The sequence below is a fragment of the Pygocentrus nattereri genome, chromosome 28 (assembly GCF_015220715.1).
Source record: "Pygocentrus nattereri isolate fPygNat1 chromosome 28, fPygNat1.pri, whole genome shotgun sequence".
Classification (NCBI taxonomy): domain Eukaryota; kingdom Metazoa; phylum Chordata; class Actinopteri; order Characiformes; family Serrasalmidae; genus Pygocentrus; species Pygocentrus nattereri.
In genome coordinates, this window is record NC_051238.1 from 27075029 (window position 1) to 27096621 (window position 21593).

Here is a 21593-nt window from a genome sequence, read left to right on the forward strand (position 1 = left end):
GTTTTCATCTGTATACATGCACAAATTTCAATGACAACACTAAAAATAATTTGGAAACAATTGCTTTAAATTGTCTGACATAAATCCAAAATACAGCACTTGACTACAACACAGACCAGATTGGTGGAATAGTCAGTACGTAGATAAATAATCAGTTACCATATACCAATATTAGTATCAATATTAGCCACTTTAGTATTTACAGCTACCTTACCTTCGCTCATTTCCAACTTATATAGGAGCATTTTGTAGATCTACAATTACAGCCTGTAGTCCATCTGTTTCTCTGCATACTTTGTTAGTCTTTTCACCCTCTTCTTCAATAGTCAGGGCCCCCTCAGGACCCCAACAGAGCAGATATTGTTTGGGTGGTGGATCATTCTCAGCACTGCAGTGACACTGATGTGGTGGTGGTGTGTTAGTGTATGTTGTGCTGCTACAAGTGGATCAGACACAGCAGAGCTGCTGGAGTTTTAAACACCTCAATGTTGATGCTGGACTGAGAATAGTCCACCAAACAAAAACACCCAGCCAAAAGCATCCTGTGACCACTGATGAAGGACTAGAGGATGACTATCAAACTGCATCAGCAGATGAGCTTATGGCTCTGACTTTACATCTACAAGGACTAGCAAGGTCGGAGTGTCAAGAGTGGACAATGAATGGACACAGTGTTTAAAAACTTAACCGTGATTTAAGTGGTGTTGCTTGTACCTTTTAAACCCACAGATGAACTGTGCAAAATTTTGCCAGCATTTTTGGTCAATTTCTTGCATTTATCCCCCTGTGAACAACAAGATTTGGTACGTGATAGAAGTTTCTCAGAGCTATTTAAGCAACCATAAACAATGTAAAGCACAGGCATTTTGAGAGCTTGTGGCAGTTCTTCTAATAAAAATCACTTCCTGCCCTCCAATATGTGCCACAGCAACGCAGTGACGGATTGTCATATGCACACAGGCTCAATTAGTTAGGTGTGGCAAAAGGCCTCTGTGAAGCTGTGACTTCACGTGACTGTGAACATGAGATATTCTGAAGTAATGACAAGCACTTTTGTAAGTCGCTCTGGATAAGAGCGTCTGCTAAATGCCATAAATGTAAATGTAAAATGTAAGCTGGCCCCCCATTTGGTCAGAAATGGAATAAAAATGCCACTATTCGTTTGTGCTGCATTTGTGCTGGTTTGTGCCCTTGAAAGAAACATTCCAGCTCTTTCAATTCTCCAGTTATAAAGCCATAAATGCTGGATTAGTGGCATCACACATTCATGAGGATGAAGCAAAAAGGCCTTTCTCAGATCTTCACCATCGACTAGTGTTAATCCTGTGGTAAATGATGTCATCTGTAGTGACAAAACCTGTTCATGCAACAACTTAAGAACTATAACAGCACAAACTTTTAACGGGACAAACTAGCACAAACGAATGAGAACATTTTGGTTTGTTTTGGATGTTGATGGGGGGCTGCATGACGTCACCAGTCCAACCTTTATGGCTTTATCACTGGAGAATTAAAACAGCTGGAATTTTGCTTTTAACGGCACAAATGAATGAGACCCTTTTGGTGTGATTTGGACGTTGATGGGAGGCTGAGTGATGTCACAGGCAATAAACTGTAATGTTTAATATCTCAGAAATGGTGCCAGCACAAACGATGATTTCTACAGCTCAAACCAGCACAAAAAATAATAGCATTTTTACTCCATTTCTGACCACACGGGGGGTCAGCTTTACAGAGGTTGTAAGAAGATGTCAGTGAGCATATATGTAGAGCATGAATGGGGGAGAGAGAGAGAGAGAGAGAGAGAGGGAGAGAGAGAGGGAGAGAGAGAGGGAGACAGAGAGAGAACCTCTAGGAGAGGAATGAAGGTCAGTAGAGATAAGACGGTATACATGTGTGTGAATGAGAGGGAGGCAGGTGGAAAGGTGAAGATGCAAGGAGTAGAGGTCGTAAAGGTGGATGACTTCAAATATCTTGGGTCAACCATCCACAGCAAACGACAGTGTAGAAAAGAGGTGAAGAAGAGGGTGCAGGCAGGATGGAGTGGGTGGAGACGGGTGTCAGGGCTGATGTGTGTCAGAAGGATAGCAGCAAGAGTGAAAGGGAAGGTCTACAAGACAGTAGTGCGTCCTGCTATGATGTCTGGTTTGGAGACTGTGGCTCTGTCTAAAAGACAGGAGGCTGAGCTGGAGGTGGCGGAGATGAAGATGCTGAGATTTTCGTTGGGAGTGACAAGGATGGACAAGATTAGAAATGAGCAGATCAGAGGGACAGTGAAGGTGGAGCAGTTTGGAGATAAAGCCAGAGAGGCCAGGTTGAGGTGGTTTGGACATGTGTTGAGGAGGAATAGTGGATATATTGGGCAAAGAATGTTGGAGATGGAGCTGCTGGGCAGAAGGAGAAGAGGTAGACCTCAGAGAAGGTTTATGGATGTAGTGAAGGTGGACATGGAGATGGTTGGTGTAAAAGCAGAGGAGGCAGTGGATAGGACAAGATGGAGGCAGATGATTCGCTGTGGCAACCCCTAAAGGGAGCAGCCGGAAGAAGAAGAAGAAGAAGAAGAAGAAGAAGAAGAAGAAGAAGAAGATACACGAGTCTTAACAGTTGTGGGGTTTCTGGTCAATTTTTTGTCACCTGCTGCTTGTGACTGTGGATTCTACATGGCTGCACCTAAAATAAAGACAAAAGTAAGCAAAATGAGTAACAACCTCACCAGATAAATGAGAGCTGGCCGACTACATGGCCACAAGAGAAAAGGGGATGTGTATGAAATAGCATACAAGTAGAAGGCATACAAGGAGGGTTTTACTGTGAACTAAAACAGCTGTTTTTCCCAGAAGTACTCAACATTCAAAGCTCAGCTTTTGCAAACTAAAGAAAAAAAAAAAGAAAGCAGGTGAGTCACGGTTTTAAATACATAATATTGTACTAAAAGACACAGTAAAATATTATAGAAATATGATAATGAGGAGCAACTCTGTAACCATTACTATACATAAAAATACCTGGGACGAGCTGTAAGTCTTTATCTGTCAAGAACCAGAGGCAGCAGGTGGGTGGCTGTAGGAAGAGGACACATTTAGTCAAAGTTTAAAATGCTAACTTTAATAACTGAAACAGATACAGGCATATTTCTGTTGACTACCTGCATTTCTATAAGTCTACAAGCCTCCCAAATCCAGTCAAGACATTGCTTCCAAACCTGAGAAATACCTGTTTATGCAGACAGGGTTTGTTTCCCAGCCTCTGCTCGTAAGCCAGGAGCCGGGTGGACGCAGCACACAACCTCTGTACTGGAGTAAAAGGGGAAATGCTCTTGGTAAAATTTTACTTGAGCAAAAGTAGCCGATCAATATATATATATATTTTTTTTTTAACTACTTGAGTATCAGAAGTAAAAGAACTAAGCTATTAAAGACGTTCTGTAATTCTGAATACTTTCCAGTGAGGAGAGGGACAGTTCAATCTAATGCCTGCAGCCACACAGGCCTCCTTAAGAGAAAGGATTAAAAACAACAGAACTGCAATAATTCTCAGTAATTTGACTTCAGATAATTTGATGAAATACAATTGAAGTCAACCTGAAATCAAATGGAAACTTCACCTTTGTTAGTGCATATTTACTTCGATAAGTAAGTAGAGGAAATCTGGGGCTAAACAGAACTCATAATGACTTGCTGGTTCTGAGACCCCTGACTGTGACAGGAGCACATCTCACATAGGGGAGTCTGGCCACTTCAAGGTATGACAATGATAACTGTCCTCTCTACAAATACTCTGTGGAGAATGACCTCCAGCAGAGCCGACTCACAGAGGCTGAATCTCAAACAGCCCTGTACTCCCTACGTACTGCAGTCTTCTTATACTGACTCTCGAGCCAAATCAGTACATATTAAGTCATGTGTGCATAATTTCCTACTTGACACTGAGAGAATTATCTTCATGAAGAAGTTCCCCTAGTGCACTACATAGGGAAGTAGGGAGCCATTTGAGACACAGCCTGAGGGAACAGTGAGCAGAGACGGTTTATGAAGAGCCTGGCTACTTCTTATTTCCCCAGTTATATCAAAAAACAGCAGAGGGCGCGAGTGAGTCCTCACTGAATGGGAGTAAATGGAGCTCAACGGCTAAAAATGAAAATTTAAAATAGTTTCAAATCTTTTAATTTTAGAAAGCAGAAGGACGAAAGAAAAAGAAAACATACATATTTTGTATTTTTTCTACAGCAAACGGGTTTGGGGTATTACTGCCGGTATTACTGCCACTGACTGCTGATTTGTTAGCCTCACTGCTACTGAGTGCTGATTGGTTGGCGAACGGAGCAGCTAACTGACGTCATTAACGTACATGAGGGGCCGTTTAAAAGCTCTTAAATTATTTTACATTAAAAATGTTTAAGCATTTATAAACTATGATTTTGCTCAAATGCTCCATATCAGCCCATTCATAGTCGTAATTCACCCAGGGAGAATTACACTCTGCAATGTCTTCTGGTTTTCTCAAACGCTAGAGGGCGCGCCCGAGTGAGACCAAAACAAATGGGCTGATATGGATCATTTGAGCAAAATCATAGTTTATAAAGTTTTTAAAGGCTTAAACATTTTTAGTGTAAAAGAATGCATTTCATTTCCTGAACACAGAGCAGCATATAACATTTTAACGCCGCTGTTATATTTTAAGAGCTTTTAAACTCGAGCTATAGGAGTTTAAAACGACGCCTCATGCACGTCACTGGGCGCGAACAGCCAATGAGCTGCTCCGCTCGCCCATCAATCATTCCGCTCTAGCAGTAAAGCCCGCCTCCTGCTGCGCAAAACCCGTTTGCTGTAGAAAAAGGTACAGTCTGTTTTTTTTTTCTTTTTAGTGAAATACATCCTTCTACTTTCTAAAGTTAAAGAAATGTTCAGGGCGAGTGATCAGAAACTATTTTAACCGTCCGTTTTTAGCCGTTGATCTCCATTCACTCCCATTCATTGAGGACTCACTCGCGGGCGCCCTCTGCTGTTCAGCAGGCCCGTATTTGATATAGTGGGGGGATATGAAGCGGACCGGCTCTGGTTCTTCTTTCTACAAGTTCTCTGCTGTGAGTTCTTACCGTTCTGGTCTGTTCAGATGCTGTAAAATTCACATCCACGTGTTCCACATTCAGGAAGATCCTTAAAGAGAGAGTCTGAGGTGCCCAGGCGAACCAGCGATTTCTTGGAGGATGCTTGAATACCATGAGCCTTTGCGTGAAATGTATATGAACCTTGTTCTCAGTATGAAGTGCTCTCGCATTGTATCTCGTCTTTTGTGTACATCAGATACCCCCTCAGTAGATGCTTCTAAACGGTGTGGCGTGACATTAAAAATGAAGCTCTAAGAAATGCAACTTATTATTATTCAGTGAATTAAAGTCAATTCCATATGGATTCATTTTCTCATTCATACGGATTGTTTTGGCGAACCAGACACTATAAAATAAAGCGGTTTATTCAAATAAACACCAGACCAGGAGCAGCAAAACACGATATTGACATGGGAGAAAGTCACAACCAAGGTCACGTTAGATAAACATGTGAGGGTCGAGACCAAAGAGCCGATGTAAAGGTAATCTTAGCCAAAAGGGGAAAATCCGAGAGATCGTGAGAAACAAATCAAGGTCATAAAAGGTTATCTACCACAACAAGAGAGCAGCAGGCAGCACTTCAGACAGGCATTTATACACAGGCGCTAAACGGACGGGGTTCCGCTGATTAACGAATGATTGGTTGGCGGAGTCACATGACAAACTGAGGTATCTTGGGAATTGGAGTCCGAAGGAGACGCGAAGCGTGGCGTTGCTAGTGTTTGTCTTTGTGTCGGACTTTACTGGTGTGAAATGTTCGGTTTTAAACTTTCTAAACTCAGAATTGTTCACAGTGGTGATGATGAGAACCAGACACGCCTCTACAAGCTCCTTCACAGTACCACTGTTACCCAAAATGGTTATGAATCCACTGCCGGACACCTGAAATACTGTTTTACAACACATTTGTCAGAAGATATTGGCTTAAAACACAAAAATCTCATCTGTTAATGGCACAGAGGTACAAGCAGGGTGTCCTAAGGCAAAATAATCTGAAAAAGGAAAATGAAATATATTTTTCAGATGCACCCCCTATTTTATTATCAACACTATAAAACGTAAAAACGTAGAACACGGCTTTGAGTAAGAGGTGAGGCTTACTTTGGTCAAGAGTCCATTTATTTGCTTTCTTTGTTGTCAAAAATTTGCCCCTTCCTTGTTCAACCTGTACACTTCAACTGACTTCAAGTAAAACACACAGTCCTGTCATCTGCAGAAATTCCCTGATGACACGTCCATTGTGGGGTGCATGAGGAACGGACAGGAGGAGGAGTACAGGAAGCTGAACCAGCTGTAGCTAAACATCAGTAAGACGAAGGAGAAGGTGCTGGACTTCAGGAAGTCTAAACCTGCCGTGTGACCAGTCACCATTGATGGTGTTGATGTGGAGGTGGTACAAGTACCAGGGTGTGGACAACAAACTGGACGCCTTGGACATTGTTCCAGTCTGTGGCAGCGAGTGCTTTATTCTGTGCTGTTGTGCTGGGGCAGCAGCATTAGCACAAGTACTCTGAACAAAATAAACTTATTAGGAAGGCTGGCTCTGTTGTAGGAGTCAAGCTGGACTCAACAAGCTGTTAGCCATCTTGAACAATATCTCACACCCTCTGCATGCTACGCTTGATGAACAGAGAAGCACATTCAGTGGCCGTCTGTTACGGCTATGCTGTGTTAAAGAGCGCTGAGTGAGATCTTTCTTACCCACAGCTATACGGCTCTACAATGAGTCTCCTTACTGCAGAGAGGGTACTGATCTCCTGCTGTCTGAACTGTGCTGAACCACATCACTGTATCTCTTCTCTGACCAATACACACTGTGCAGTATATCACAGCTGTTACTGTAATAACGCTTTCACTATGCACTTTACTTTTCACTGTAATATTGATGCAACTCAGAGTTAGTCATGTCTATAATATGTGCTTTAGTTTACCTCATACCACTCCATGCCTGCTGTCTGTAAATACAACAAATCTGTCATGTAAATAGATATACTTTTACTTCTCTTGTACTTGTAACTTATGTCTAGATTTATTTCTATTTTTCTGCATAGTATATGTAAGTTTATATGTAATTATGTCTTGCTACTGAAACACTGCAGTTTCCCTCCAGGATCAATAAAGTTCTCTCTCTCTCTTTATATATATATATATATATATATATATATACACACACAGACACACACACACAGACACACACACACACACACACACACACACACACACACACACACACACACACACACACACACACGCACACATATATATCACCATCACAAAATAGTCAATTGTGTTACTGAGAGAACACTAAACAATGAAGACTGGTGATATGTGTTTGTTAAAAAGTGTCAAGACACATTTGATCAGACAAGCAAGAAAAAATGCAAAGGAATGACATGGTTTCATTGCTTGTTTATTTATAAATATGCAAACATTAAAAATGAGACAGGCAGCAGCTGCAGGCCACAGTGTAATGAAATGTTTAGCAGCAAGAACAGTTAAGCAGTTTAATGATCTCAGTTCTGCCTATCTGGGGCTATTTTCAAAGACAACCCACTTAAAACAGCCTATTTTCACATTTTTCATACAGACCTGTACTTCTTAACCATTTCTTTTTTTTTTAGCTTTTTTTTAAAAGAAACAAACAAATGAGAAAACACGCTATGGGAGTCCAACCCCCGTCATATTTTTCACTTTTTTAAGTTTTGCGCCATTTTCAGAAGCCACTCAGCAGCTGTTTGTTCATCATACTACACTCCTGCCACCTTCATACTGGGCACTTGTCAGTAATCATACTCAAGTAATCAGTTTGGAAAAAGACCATAACACATAAAGTAAAACTGATAATGTCCACTTTCCCTTCCTGTCTACGCAATTTCACTCATGAAGGAGACGCTTGGCCCACAGTGTTGTTCTGCTGTATACTTTATTCCTAGTATTATTACTACTTTATTGTATCTTTCAGCTACGGAGGAACCTGCAAAGATAAGCAGTGGAACATTAGTAGGATCACAGAGAGCAACAGAACACATGCTCAGTATTTACATTACTGAGATTGTGAGCATTGTGTGCTGGCCTGCTGCTGCTGTTTATGTGGGTTTATGCATTGCACTGCATGCTGTATCTAACTTAGTATAAGAAAATTAAGCCATAATAAAGTTAAATGATAGAACAGTTGTAGTGGAGATGAACAAACTCGACTATGTTTACAGTCCCATTTACTATTAAGACGTCGTGGAATGAGCACAACTTTATCTCTGAGTAAACGTAGATCACTGTTGCTGGGGATGCGTGGACTGCCACACTCACCGTTTCTCATGAGCAGCGAATTAAAATGGATACTGCACCATTATGTCATGTTTACGTTTGTCATATGGAGAGATTTCACGCTATGAGTAAAGTTAACAAGCACAAGGCGACTCGATTAAACAGACTGGCATTCCAGAGAATTCAGAGGCAACTGACTGGCTGTCATACAGTTATAGTTGAGTCAGATTGTTCAGTGTTGATTATAACAGCTCACAGGCGTATTAAGTCTGTTTGTTTAGAGTTTCTGTATTGTTTGGATCAGATTGTAATGGCTCGCCGGCTCTATCTTCTCTTTCCACTGTCTTGGTTAAAAAGTGTAGGTGATGAAGAAAAACACTACAAATGCTATCAGATAATAACATTTGTCTGCACACGCCAATGCTCTGAGTTCACATACTGTCTTATAATGAACACAATTTCAACAGGAAGAACCAATTCATAAAGAACAGCGTATGTTTGTTCAGGGTTAAAAATGCTCATTTTCATGTATTGCATAAGAAATTATGGAGTATGCATATTTCTATATTGACAGAGAATAATCAACAGAGTATACACTCACAGGCCACTTTATTAGGTACTAATAAACTTGCTAGTAAAAGGCTGGACCCCCTTTTGCCTTCAGAACTGCTTTAATTCTTCGTGGCACACTTTCACCAAGGTGTTGGAAACGTTCCTCAGCGATTCTGGTTGGTTATTTGAGTTCCTGCTGTCTTTCTATCATCTGGAACCAGTCTGCCCATTCTCCTCTGACCTCTCACATCAACAAGGCATTTTCGTCCACACAACTGACCGCTCGCTGGATATTTCCTCTTTTTCGGACCGTTCTCTGTAAACCCTAGAGATGGTTGTGTGTGAAAATCCCAGCAGATCAGCAGTTTCTGAAATACTCAGACCAGCCCGTCTGGCACCAACAGCCACGCCACGTTCAAAGTCCCTTAAATCCCCTTTCTTCTCCGTTCTGATGCTCGGTCTGCACTTCAGCAAGTCGTCTTGACCACCTCTACAGGCCTGAATGCAGTGAGCTGCAGCCGTGTGATCGGCTGATCAGCTATTTGTGTTAACAAGCAAATTGTACCTAATAAAGTGACCAGTGAGTGTATATCAATAACAGCAAAATGAGGCATAACTATTAGTATATACATGAAAAAATCCCTCCTGAGCTCCCTTTGAATTCTGTTTTCATTGTACAATAATTCAGCTCAGCACTTTCAGCAATTACACACACAGACATTTTCTAAGCTGCTTCTCCCTCAGATTTGTGGGTTTTCAGCAATTAGACACGTAAAAAAAAAACAGACTGCTATTGTAGCAGATGTTAAATCTGCATCACTAAAATACAGAAACTAAAATAATGAAAGATTTTCCTTGCCTGGTCTTTTCTTCTTTTTCCAGTAGCATGTAACAAAAACAAAAACAAGAACAACAACAGCAACAGCAGTAAGTGCAACAGCAGTCAGTTCACCAGGTGTTAGGGCAGCAGTCAGCTCCGTAGATTTTGAATCTGTAAAAAGAATGAAATAAAACATTTAAACACATGTTATTAGCAGGTTTATCTATTTCAGTAGGACATCAGAGAAACCAGAACCCTCTTATATGTAGTTTGCTTAACTTCTTTTTTCCTGTGATTCAGTGTGTTCAGGCTATTGGTCATTCAATTAGAAATAAACAGTGCACACAAATCATAATGAGTTTAACCTGCCTGTGTTGTTATAACAGAGTCCTGTTAAGTTGGGCTGGGCTGTCTGAGTGCTAACTGGATTAGCAGCCACACGTGTAAGTAGAGTTGTTTGGGCTGGTTATATCCAGTGGAAGAACGATATAACCACTGGAATCTGAGCTATTGGTGGTGGAGATTCTCTCTTTTTCTCTATACCAGGACAGATTCACATCCTTCCCATTTTCCACAGAGCACACAGGGACACATCGCTCTATTGGAAACATTGTGTGGTTTTCTTTCAGACCTATGGTTGGTGTTGGAGCTGGAGCTGTAAAATACCAAAAGACATAAGAAATTAGCACAACAGAGCGTTACAACCACTACCAATGGCAATATGTCAAAACACTGTTAACCCCTAACATTTCCACTGATCTAGAGTCAATAACTACAGGCACTGATATCATAGTGCAATTAAAACAAGCTTTTGTTAATATTTTATTTATACTTTTGTATATATAAAATATGCAACGATAAAACGACAGACAACAAAAACTGTAACCATTAAAAACGCAAAAGACTTGCAGTGTAAACTGAAATTGGCATCTGCTTAATTGTGCTGCAGCTGCTGTTCACTAAACTTAGGTTTACTTGGCTAAAACAGCATGTTTGTGAGTTCATGTTCATGTTGCTGGTACATAATGTGTTCAACATTAGTATCAGTTCTGACAAGGTACTGCATACATTATAGGTGGGCCTTCCAAATGTGTTTCATTCCAGCTGACTACAAAAAAATACTTTATTCAGACAACCATAAAAAAAACTAGGTTCTCTAAATGAGACGGATGCTGCTGGCACTCAGTCTGAATCTAGTGTAACTCTTACACGCATCTCCTCCCAAAACTTATAGGACATCAGATAACTTTGAATAAAAAAATAATAATCTTGTATTTGCTCACCATACACATCCATCTTGTAACTCTACTTAGACCTAAGTTTAGTGGTAATTTGTAGATTATAAACTCCAGAATCTTCTCTGCTGATGTTCCTGATGTTTAAAGATCCACTGGTTCTGTTCAGCTTCAGTCTGTCTCTGAATGTCTCACTGTAGTCTGTAATAATCTCTCTTCTAATGATCTCACTGTTCACTATCTTTATATCTGCATTCTCAGATCTATAGAACCCCAGTATGTGCGCATCACTCTGAACTCCAGTTAATCCAGTATGGATGGTCACAGTGTTTCCCTCCAGCTCCTGCAGTCTGACAACCTCTTCTCCAGCTGAGCACAGCAGACCTGAGACAGTGGAAAGAGAAAATGTTGGTCTGGTGCTCATGTATAAACAATGCTCCAGGTGAATTCAACTTTGAACGTGAACAGAATCATTCAGAGTGGTCTGATTTGAAATGTTCAGTTCTAGAGACGCTTATAGAGTCAAAACTGGAACCAGCCATAATTTCGGAAGCTGATGCAGGGCAGCAGGGATGCATGAAGGTGTTTCAAGTTGGGAGTACTGAAATGGTACAGTTCGTAAAAGTGCCACTATGTATGCTAAGTTTAAAAACAATATAATCAACAATATAATATATAATCAATATAACCGATATACAATCTGCATTGTTTATATTGTTTTATATTGTTTATATCACTATATATCTGTATAATCAATATATAACTAGATATAAATCATTATAATCAAGATATTACTAGATTATATAACAATATAATAAATATATAACTAGATATAAAACAATATTATCAATATATAACTAGACATATGTCTATGATATTATGATAGTATGATATTATCAATATATAACTAAATATATAACAATATAATCAATATATAACTAAATATATAACAATATAATCAATATATAACTAATGTAATTATAACAGCCTTTTTCTTTCCTTCAGTACATTTTTAATTACTGTTATTAGACCAGTGCGCGCGCGCGCGTGTGTGTGTGTGCAGTAATATTATACCAGAGTTTTTATCGCTTTATGATTAGCTGAAATGTCCAGCCTCACACAGGAGGACTGTCTCAACTATTAATGCGTCCAAGAATCTTCCACAACAGTCCTGGCTGCTGAAAAGCCTCAGGCGGACTTCCCGGTAAGACGCACTGATACCGGAGAATAAACGCTACAGTCTGGAAAAAACCCCACGTCCCGGTAGGCCATGCCTGGAACACCCCCACTGGGAGGCGTCCAGGGGGCATCCGGATCAGATGCCCGAACCACCTCAGCTGGCTCCTCTCAATGCGGAGGGGTAGCGACTCTACTCCGAGCTCCTCACCCTGTCGAACAGAGCGCAGCAGCCACCCTGAGAAGAAAGCGCATTTCCGCCGCTTGTATCTCGTTCTTTTAGTCATCATGACCGGAGGTGAGGGCCGGAATGTAGACCGACCGGTAAACACAGGGTGCTAAAACTGGCATTAGGGGGAAAATGATCCAGGTTGCATCGAGACTAAAAGAAATGAGACTGGAAGATCTCTACGACACAAACCAGCACAAACGAATAATAGCATTTTTACTCCATTTCTGACCACATGGCGGGTCAGCTTCTCAGGTCTTTACGTGCACTGTAACAGCGGAGGATCTGAATCTACAGCATTAGCCTCCTGTACACAGAGATCACCAGAAAGCTTCTTAACGTCTTCATCCTTCAATGACTCTAAATTCGTTTCACTGTCTAAGAATCTAAGCCCAAAAGACACAAGACTGCTCATCTGCCCTTAATCCAGGAGGAGCCTCTACACGCAGACTTACAGCAACACAGGCAGAGAAGAGCTGGAAGACTCCTTAAAAAGTTCTCCGACATCTTCCCGGAGCGCGGCTGGGTCGTGCAGGCGGTTTATATCGGCTGCTTTCTCTGCTCGATCCCTCCGTGGAAGCAGCTCAAAATCTGGACCAAACTAACTCACCTGCCGCGACTAGCGAAGCAAGAGGCTGATAGCGGATATGGACCATGTAGCCGCACCCAGCAGCTAACCTGCATACCAAGTATGCATGACCAAGTTCAGCTCTGACGACATGACGCTGGAGTTTTAGTATTCCCCCCTCGTTATTGAGCGGCCTGCCTGTTTTATCGAGATACTGAACAAATGCACCCTAATTATCTCTCGACATGCCACCAGATAAACTTCGAGAGGACACACTGCACTCCTGACTTCAGCAGCAGTTAAAACAGCGGTGCCAAAGTTCTAACCCCTGTTAAAACACACCCCGCTGAACCAAGAGACGTGGGCTTTATATGATGTCAGGCCTTTTCCCTCCTGACCAGCCGCTGACGCTGATCACCACAAAGTCGTCTGGCTTCATCATGACTGCAGTAGAAGTCCAGAGCTGAGCTAAAACGATGATTACTAATCAATACTTTACTCTTTAAAAACGTTTTCTAAACCAATCGAGGGTTTTGTGAAGTTACACTGAGGAATAAAACATTCATGTTGGTCTTTCAGTGCATCATGTGCGCTCATCAGAATCAGAATCAGGATCACAATCAGAATCCTTTATTGATCCCAGAGGGAAATTGCAGTTGTTACAGTTGCAACCATTTATGTAAAAGAATAAATACTTTAATAATTTTGAACAAAGATAAAGAGAAATGTTAAAGTGTTATAATGTTCATCTGATATCAAGGAAAACTTATTGGACCCACAAGAACGCAAGGGATTTTAACTGTGACCAATGCGGGCTTTATCCCACTCTAGAATTTTGGTTCCACACCAACCTAACTATGACCTGCCCAGTCTCAAAGAATTTCCATAAAAACACATACACAATGAAAAGATTACACTTCAGTGTCATTTTAATAACCATATAAAAATTCAAAGTTGTGCTCAAAGTCATTTTGAAGTTAATTTTATGATTCGTTGGAGTTTTTCCAGCTCAGTGACTGAACTGAGCCAGAAAGATAAGATAATCCCTTATTAGTCCCACAAATTCACAAAGTTAAATATTAAAAATCATATGAGAAAGAAATGCATTTTAATAAGTAGTAAGATATTGCAGAGCTTCTGGAATATTCTGAATCTCGTTTCGGAAATCCAGTGTTTTGCCTCAGAAAATGTGTTGATTTTTACTGTGAGTCACAATAAAATTGGAATAATTGTTCTCATTCTGGAAAAAGGAATGAAGGAAATGGAATGAAACATTTAAAGGAAATATGGGGGCAGAACAGCTTTGGCTCGTTTATAGAGAGCAGGGCCAGGAAGGCATAGATTTAGCTTCAGTACTGGATCCAGAAGAAATACATCTGGAAGACGACACTTCAGCTGAAATCTTACAACCAGGGAACATTTCAAAGCCCAAAGTACTTGTTAACGTTTGCCCACCTTGCTGTACATCAGTTCTTAAATATGTACTTTTCTTACAAATTGAGCTGAAATATTAACCACGTAAACACAATAAAGTGAATAAATTCCCACAGCAGGTCATTTGAGGCCAACGGGTCATTTGAGGCTGTATTTTCGTCGTGCTATTTATGAATTATTGAAATGTAATTCTTCACTCAAAGTTATTTTTGCGATATATAGATATTTCTGCGATATTCCTACATTTCTACCAAAACAATGAATTGTTCATTTCTGGGAACCAAAAGGAAACATCCACAACAATTCCAGAATGGTTTTCAATTTATTTTACAGTACTTAGGCATTTAATGTAGAGTGGTTTTCAATTTACTTTACAGTAGTTAGACATTTAATGTTGAGTGGTTTTCAATTTACTTTACAGTAGTTAGGCATTTAAGGTAGAGTGGTTTTCAATTCACCGAACAGCAGTTCAGAATACCCAGCCTTCATAGAGTCCTTGGGAGGGGTGCTTGAAAGTGCTCCTCCTGGAGACTCGATCGTCCTACTGGGGGACTTCAACGCTCACGTGGGCAACGACAGTAAGACCTGGAGGGGTGTGATTGGGAGGAATGGCCTCTCTGATCTGAACCCGAGTGGTGTTCAGTTTTTGGACTTCTGTGCAAACCACAGTTTGTCCATAACGAACACCATGTTTGAACACAAGGATGTCCATAAGTGCACATGGCACCAGGACACCCTAGGCCACAGTTCAATGATTGACTTTGTAGTCGTGTCATCGGACTTGCGGCCATGTGTATTGGACACTTGGGTAAAGAGAGGAGCTGAGCTGTCAACTGATCACCACCTGGTGGTGAGTTGGATCAGGTGGTGGGGGAAGATACCAGTCAGACCAGGCAAACCCAAACGTATAGTGAGGGTTTGCTGGGAGCGTCTGGCAGAAGAACCTGTCAGATTGATCTTCAACTCACACCTCCGTCAGAACTTTGACCAGATATCGGGGGAGGTGGGGGACATTGACTCAGAATGGGCCATGTTCCGCTCCTCCATTGTTGAAGCGGCTGACTGTAGCTGTGGTCGCAAGGTAGTTGGTGCCTGTCGGGGCGGTAATCCTCGAACCCGGTGGTGGACACCCCAGGTGAGAGATGCCGTCAAGCTGAAGAAGGAGTCCTCCTGGACATGGTTGGCCTGTAGGACACCAGAGGCAGCTGTCAGGTATCGACAGGCCAAGCGATCTGCGGCTTCAGTCGTTGCCAAGGCAAAAACCCGGGTGTGGGAAGAGTTCGGTGAGGCCTTGGAAAGTGACTTTAAGTCGGCTCCGAAAAGATTCTGGCAAACCGTCAAGCGACTCAGAAGGGGAAAGCAGTGTGCCACTAGCACTGTATATAGTGGAGATGGTGTGCTGCTGACTTCGACTGAAGACATCATTGGGCGGTGGAAGGAATACTTTGAGGACCTTCTCAATCCCACCAACACGTTCTCCAGTGAGGAGGCAGAGTCTGGGGACACGGGAATAGGCTTGTCCATTACTGAGGCCGAAGTCGCTAAGGTAGTTAAAAAGCTCCTTGGCGGCAGGGCTGCAGGGGTGGATGAGATCTGTCCCGAGTTCCTCAAGGCTCTGGATGTTGTGGGGCTGTCTTGGCTGACACGCCTTTTCAACATTGCGTGGACATCGGGGGTGGTGCCACTGGATTGGCAGACTGGGGTGGTGGTGCCTCTTTTTAAAAAAGGGGACCGGAGGGTGTGTTCCAACTACAGGGGAATCACACTCCTCAGCCTCCCTGGTAAGGTCTATGCAGGGGTACTGGAGAAGAGAGTCTGGCTTATAGTCGAACCTTGGATTCAGGAGGAGCAGTGCGGGTTCCGTCCTGGTCGTGGAACACTGGACCAACTCTTTACCCTCTCCAGGATTCTGGAGGGTTCATGGGAGTTTGCCCAACCAGTCCACATGTGCTTTGTGGATTTGGAGAAGGCATTCGACTGTGTTCCCCGGGGTATTCTGTGGGAGGTGCTTCGGGAGTACAGGGTACATGGCTCTTTGCTACGAGCCATTCAGGCCCTGTACAAACAAAGCAGGAGTTTGGTTCGCATGGCCGGCAGTAAGTCAGACTTGTTCCCAGTGAGAGTTGGACTCCATCAGGGATGCCCTTTGTCACCGATTCTATTCATAATTTTTATGGATAGAATTTCTAGGCGCGAGTGATGGTACAAGGGAGCGGGAGATTGACAGGCAGATTGGTGCTGGGTCAGCAGTGATGCAGGCTCTTTACCGGTCTGTTGTGGTAAAGAAAGAGCTGAGCCATAAGGCAAGGCTCTCGATTTACTGGTCGATCTACGTTCCCACCCTCACCTATGGTCATGAGCTTTGGGTAATGACCGAAAGAACGAGATCGCGAATACAAGCGGCCGAAATGAGTTTCCTCCGCAGGGTGGCTGGACTCTCCCTTAGAGATAGGGTGAGAAGTTCGGTCATCCGGGAGGGACTCGGAGTAGAGCCGCTGCTTCTTCACGTCGAGAGGAGCCAGTTGAGGTGGTTCGGGCATCTTGTTAGGATGCCTCCTGGACGCCTCCCTTGGGAGGTGTCACAGGCAAGTCCACCGGGGAGGAGACCCTCGGGGAAGACCCAGGACACACTGGTGTGACTATATCGCCCAGCTGGCCTGGGAGCGCCTCGGAATCCCTCCCAGGGAGCTAGTGGAAGTGGCTGGGGAAAGGGAGGTCTGGGCTTCAGAGAGAGCGAGAGAGCGAGAGAGAAAGAGAGAGAACGAGCGAGAGAGAGAGCGAACGAGCGAACAAGCGAGAGAGAGAGCCAGAGAGACAGAGAGAGAGCGAGCGACAGATACAGAGAGAGAGCGAGAGAGAGCGACAGAGAGAGAGCGAACGATCGACAGAGAGAGAGCGAGAGAGAGCAAGAGAGACAGAGAGAGAGCGAGCGACAGAGACACAGAGAGAGCGAGCGACAGAGACAGAGAGAGAGCGCGAGAGAGAGCGAGCGACAGAGACAGAGAACGAGAGAGAGCGCGAAAGAGAGCGAGCGATAGAGACAGAGAACGAGAGAGAGCGAGAGAAAGAGAGAGAACGAGCGAGAGAGAGAGCGAACGAGCGAACGAGCGAGAGAGAGAGCCAGAGAGACAGAGAGAGAGCGAGCGACAGAGACAGAGAGAGAGCGAGAGAGAGCGACAGAGAGAGAGCGATCGATCGACAGAGAGAGAGCGAGAGAGAGCAAGAGAGACAGAGAGAGAGCGAGCGACAGAGACAGAGAGGGAGCGAGAGAGAGAGCAAGAGAGACAGAGAGAGAGCGAGCGACAGAGACAGAGAGAGAGCGAGCGAAAGAGACAGAGAGAGAGCGAGCGACAGAGAGAGGGAGCGAGGGAGAGCGAGCGAGAAAGAGAGGCGAGAGAAGAGAGCGAGCGAGAGAGAGCGAGCGACAGAGAGAGAGCGCGAGAGAGAGCGAGCGACAGAGACAGAGAACGAGAGAGAGCGAGAGAGAGAGCGACAGAGACAGAGAGCGAGAGAGAGAGCGACAGAGACAGAGAGCGAGAGAGAGAGCGACAGAGACAGAGAGCGAGAGAGAGAGAGACCGAGCGAGAGAGAGAGCGAACGAGCGAAGGAGCGAGAGAGAGAGCCAGAGAGACAGAGAGAGAGCGAGCGACAGAGACAGAGAGAGAGCGAGCGACAGAGACAGAGAGAGAGTGAGCTACAGAGAGAGGGAGCGAGAGAGAGCGAGCGAGAAAGAGAGGCGAGCGAGCGAGAGAGAGAGAGAGAGAGCGACAGAGACAGAGAGAGAGCGCGAGAGAGAGGGAGCGAGGGAGAGCGAGCGAGAAAGAGAGGCGAGCGAGCGAGAGAGAGAGAGAGAGAGAGAGAGCGACAGAGAGAGAGCGCGAGAGAGAGCGAGCGACAGAGACAGAGAACGAGAGAGAGCGAGAGAGAGAGCGACAGAGACAGAGAGCGAGAGAGAGAGCGACAGAGACAGAGAGCGAGAGAGAGAGCGACAGAGACAGAGAGCGAGAGAGAGAGAGACCGAGCGAGAGAGAGAGCGAACGAGCGAAGGAGCGAGAGAGAGAGCCAGAGAGACAGAGAGAGAGCGAGCGACAGAGACAGAGAGAGAGCGAGCGACAGAGACAGAGAGAGAGTGAGCTACAGAGAGAGGGAGCGAGAGAGAGCGAGCGAGAAAGAGAGGCGAGCGAGCGAGAGAGAGAGAGAGAGAGCGACAGAGACAGAGAGAGAGCGCGAGAGAGAGCGAGCGACAGAGACAGAGAACGAGAGAGAGCGAGAGAGAGAGAGCGACAGAGACAGAGAGCGAGAGAGAGAGAGAAAGAGAGAGAACGAGCGAGAGAGAGAGCGAACGAGCGAACGAGCGAGAGAGAGAGCCAGAGAGACAGAGAGAGAGCGAGCGACAGAGACAGAGAGAGAGCGAGCGACAGAGAGAGGGAGCGAGAGAGAGCGAGCGAGAAAGAGAGGCGAGCAAACGAGCGAGAGAGAGCGAATGAGCGAGAGACAGAGAACAAGAGTGAGCGAGAGAGAGAGCGACAGAGACAGAGAGCGAGAGAGAGAGATAAAGAGAGAGAACGAGCGAGAGAGAGAGCGAACGAGCGAACGAGCGAACGAGCGAGAGAGAGAGCCAGAGAGACAGAGAGAGAGCGAGCGACAGAGACAGAGAGAGAGCGAGCGACAGAGAGAGGGAGCGAGAGAGAGCGAGCGAGAAAGAGAGGCGAGCAAACGAGCGAGAGAGAGTGCGAACGATCGACAGAGAGAGAGCCAGAGAGACAGAGAGAGAGCGAGAGAGAGCGACAGAGAGAGAACGAGAGAGAGCAAGAGAGACAGAGAGCGCGCAGTGACAAACACAGAGACAGACACAGAGACACACACACAGACAGACACACAGAAACAAAGAGACAGACAGAGAGACAGACAGAAAGACAGACACACATACAGAGCGCGCGCGACCGAGCGAGACACCTAGAGAGTGCGCGCGACCGAGCGAGGCACCGAGAGAGAGCGCGCGACCGAGCGAGACCACTAGAGGGATCGCGCGACCGAGCGAGGCACCGAGAGAGAGCGCGCGACCGAGCGAAGCACCGAGAGAGAGCGCGTGACCGAGCGAGGCACCTAGAGAGCGCGCGCGACCGAGCGAGACACCTAGAGAGCGCGCGCGACCGAGCGAGACACCTAGAGAGCGCGCGAGACACCTCGCTCGGGGTCTCGCTCTAGAGAGCGCGCGCGGCCGATCGAGACACCTAGAGAGCGCGCGCGACCGAGCCAGGCACCGAGAGAGCGCGCCCGACCGAGCGAGACACCTAGAGAGCGCGCGCGACCGAGCGAGACACCTAGAGAGCGCGCGCGACCGAACGAGACACCTAGAGAGCGCGCGCGACCGAGCGAGACACCTAGAGAGCGCGCGCGACCGAGCGAGACACCTAGAGAGAGCGCGCGACCGAGCGAGACACCGAGAGAGCGCGCGCGACCGAGCGAGGCACCGAGAGACAGCGCGGACCGAGCGAAGCACCGAGAGAGAGCGCGCGACCGAGCGAGACACCTAGAGAGCGCGCGCGACCGAGCGAGACACCTAGAGAGCGCGCGAGACACCTCGCTCGGGGTCTCGCTCTAGAGAGCGCGCGCGGCCGATCGAGACACCTAGAGAGCGCGCGCGACCGAGCCAGGCACCGAGAGAGCGCGCCCGACCGAGCGAGACACCTAGAGAGCGCGCGCGACCGAGCGAGACACCTAGAGAGCGCGCGCGACCGAACGAGACACCTAGAGAGCGCGCGCGACCGAGCGAGACACCTAGAGAGCGCGCGCGACCGAGCGAGACACCTAGAGAGAGCGCGCGACCGAGCGAGACACCGAGAGAGCGCGCGCGACCGAGCGAGGCACCGAGAGACAGCGCGGACCGAGCGAAGCACCGAGAGAGAGCGCGCGACCGAGCGAGGCACCTAGAGAGCGCGCGCGACCGAGCGAGAAACTTAGAGAGCGCGCGCGACCGAGCGAGACACCTAGAGAGCGCGCGCGACCGAGCGAGAAACCTAGAGAGCGCGCGCGACCGAGCGAGACACCTAGAGAGCGCGCGCGACCGAGCGAGAAACCTAGAGAGCGCGCGCGACCGAGCGAGACTCCTAGACAGCGCGCGCGACCGAGCGAGACACCTAGAGAGAGCGCGCGACCGAGCGAGACACCTAGAGAGCGCGCGCGACCGAGCGAGACACCTAGAGAGCGCGCGCGACCGAGCGAGACACCTAGAGAGCGCGCGCGACCGAGCGAGACACCTAGAGAGAGCGCGCGACCGAGCGAGACACCGAGAGAGCGCGCGCGACCGAGCGAGGCACCGAGAGACAGCGCGCGACCGAGCGAAGCACCGAGAGAGAGCGCGCGACCGAGCGAGGCACCTAGAGAGCGCGCGCGACCGAGCGAGGCACCTAGAGAGCGCGCGCGACCTAGCGAGGCACCTAGAGAGCGCGCGCGACCGAGCGAGGCACCTAGAGAGCGCGCGCGACCGAGCGAGGCACCTAGAGAGATCGCGCGACCGAGCGAGGCACCGAGAGAGAGCGCGCGACCGAGCGAGGCACTGAGAGAGAGCGCGCGGCCGAGCGAGGCACCGAGAGAGAGCGCGCGACCGAGCGAGACACCTAGAGAGCGCGCGACCGAGCGAGACCCCGAGAGAGAGCGCGCGAAAGAGCGAGGCACCTAGAGAGCGCGCGCGACCGAGCGAGACACCTAGAGTGCGAGCGCGACCGAGCGAGACACCTAGAGTGCGCGCGCGACCGAGAGAGACACCTAGAGAGCGCGCGCGACCGAGCGAGGAACCTAGAGAGCGCGCGCGACGAGCGAGACACCTAGAGAGCGCGCGCGACCGAGCGAGACACCTAGAGAGCGCGCGCGACCGAGCGAGGCACCTAGAGAGCGCGCGCGACCGAGCGAGGCACCTAGAGAGCGCGCGCGACCTAGCGAGGCACCTAGAGAGCGCGCGCGACCGAGCGAGGCACCTAGAGAGCGCGCGCGACCGAGCGAGACCCCGAGAGAGATCGCGCGACCGAGCGAGACCCCGAGAGAGAGCGCGCGACCGAGCGAGACCCCGAGAGAGAGCGCGCGACCGAGCGAGACCCCGAGAGAGATCGCGCGACCGAGCGAGACCATTTGAGAGATCGCGCGACCGAGCGAGACCCCGAGAGAGAGCGCGCGACCGATCGAGACCCCGAGAGAGATCGCGCGACCGA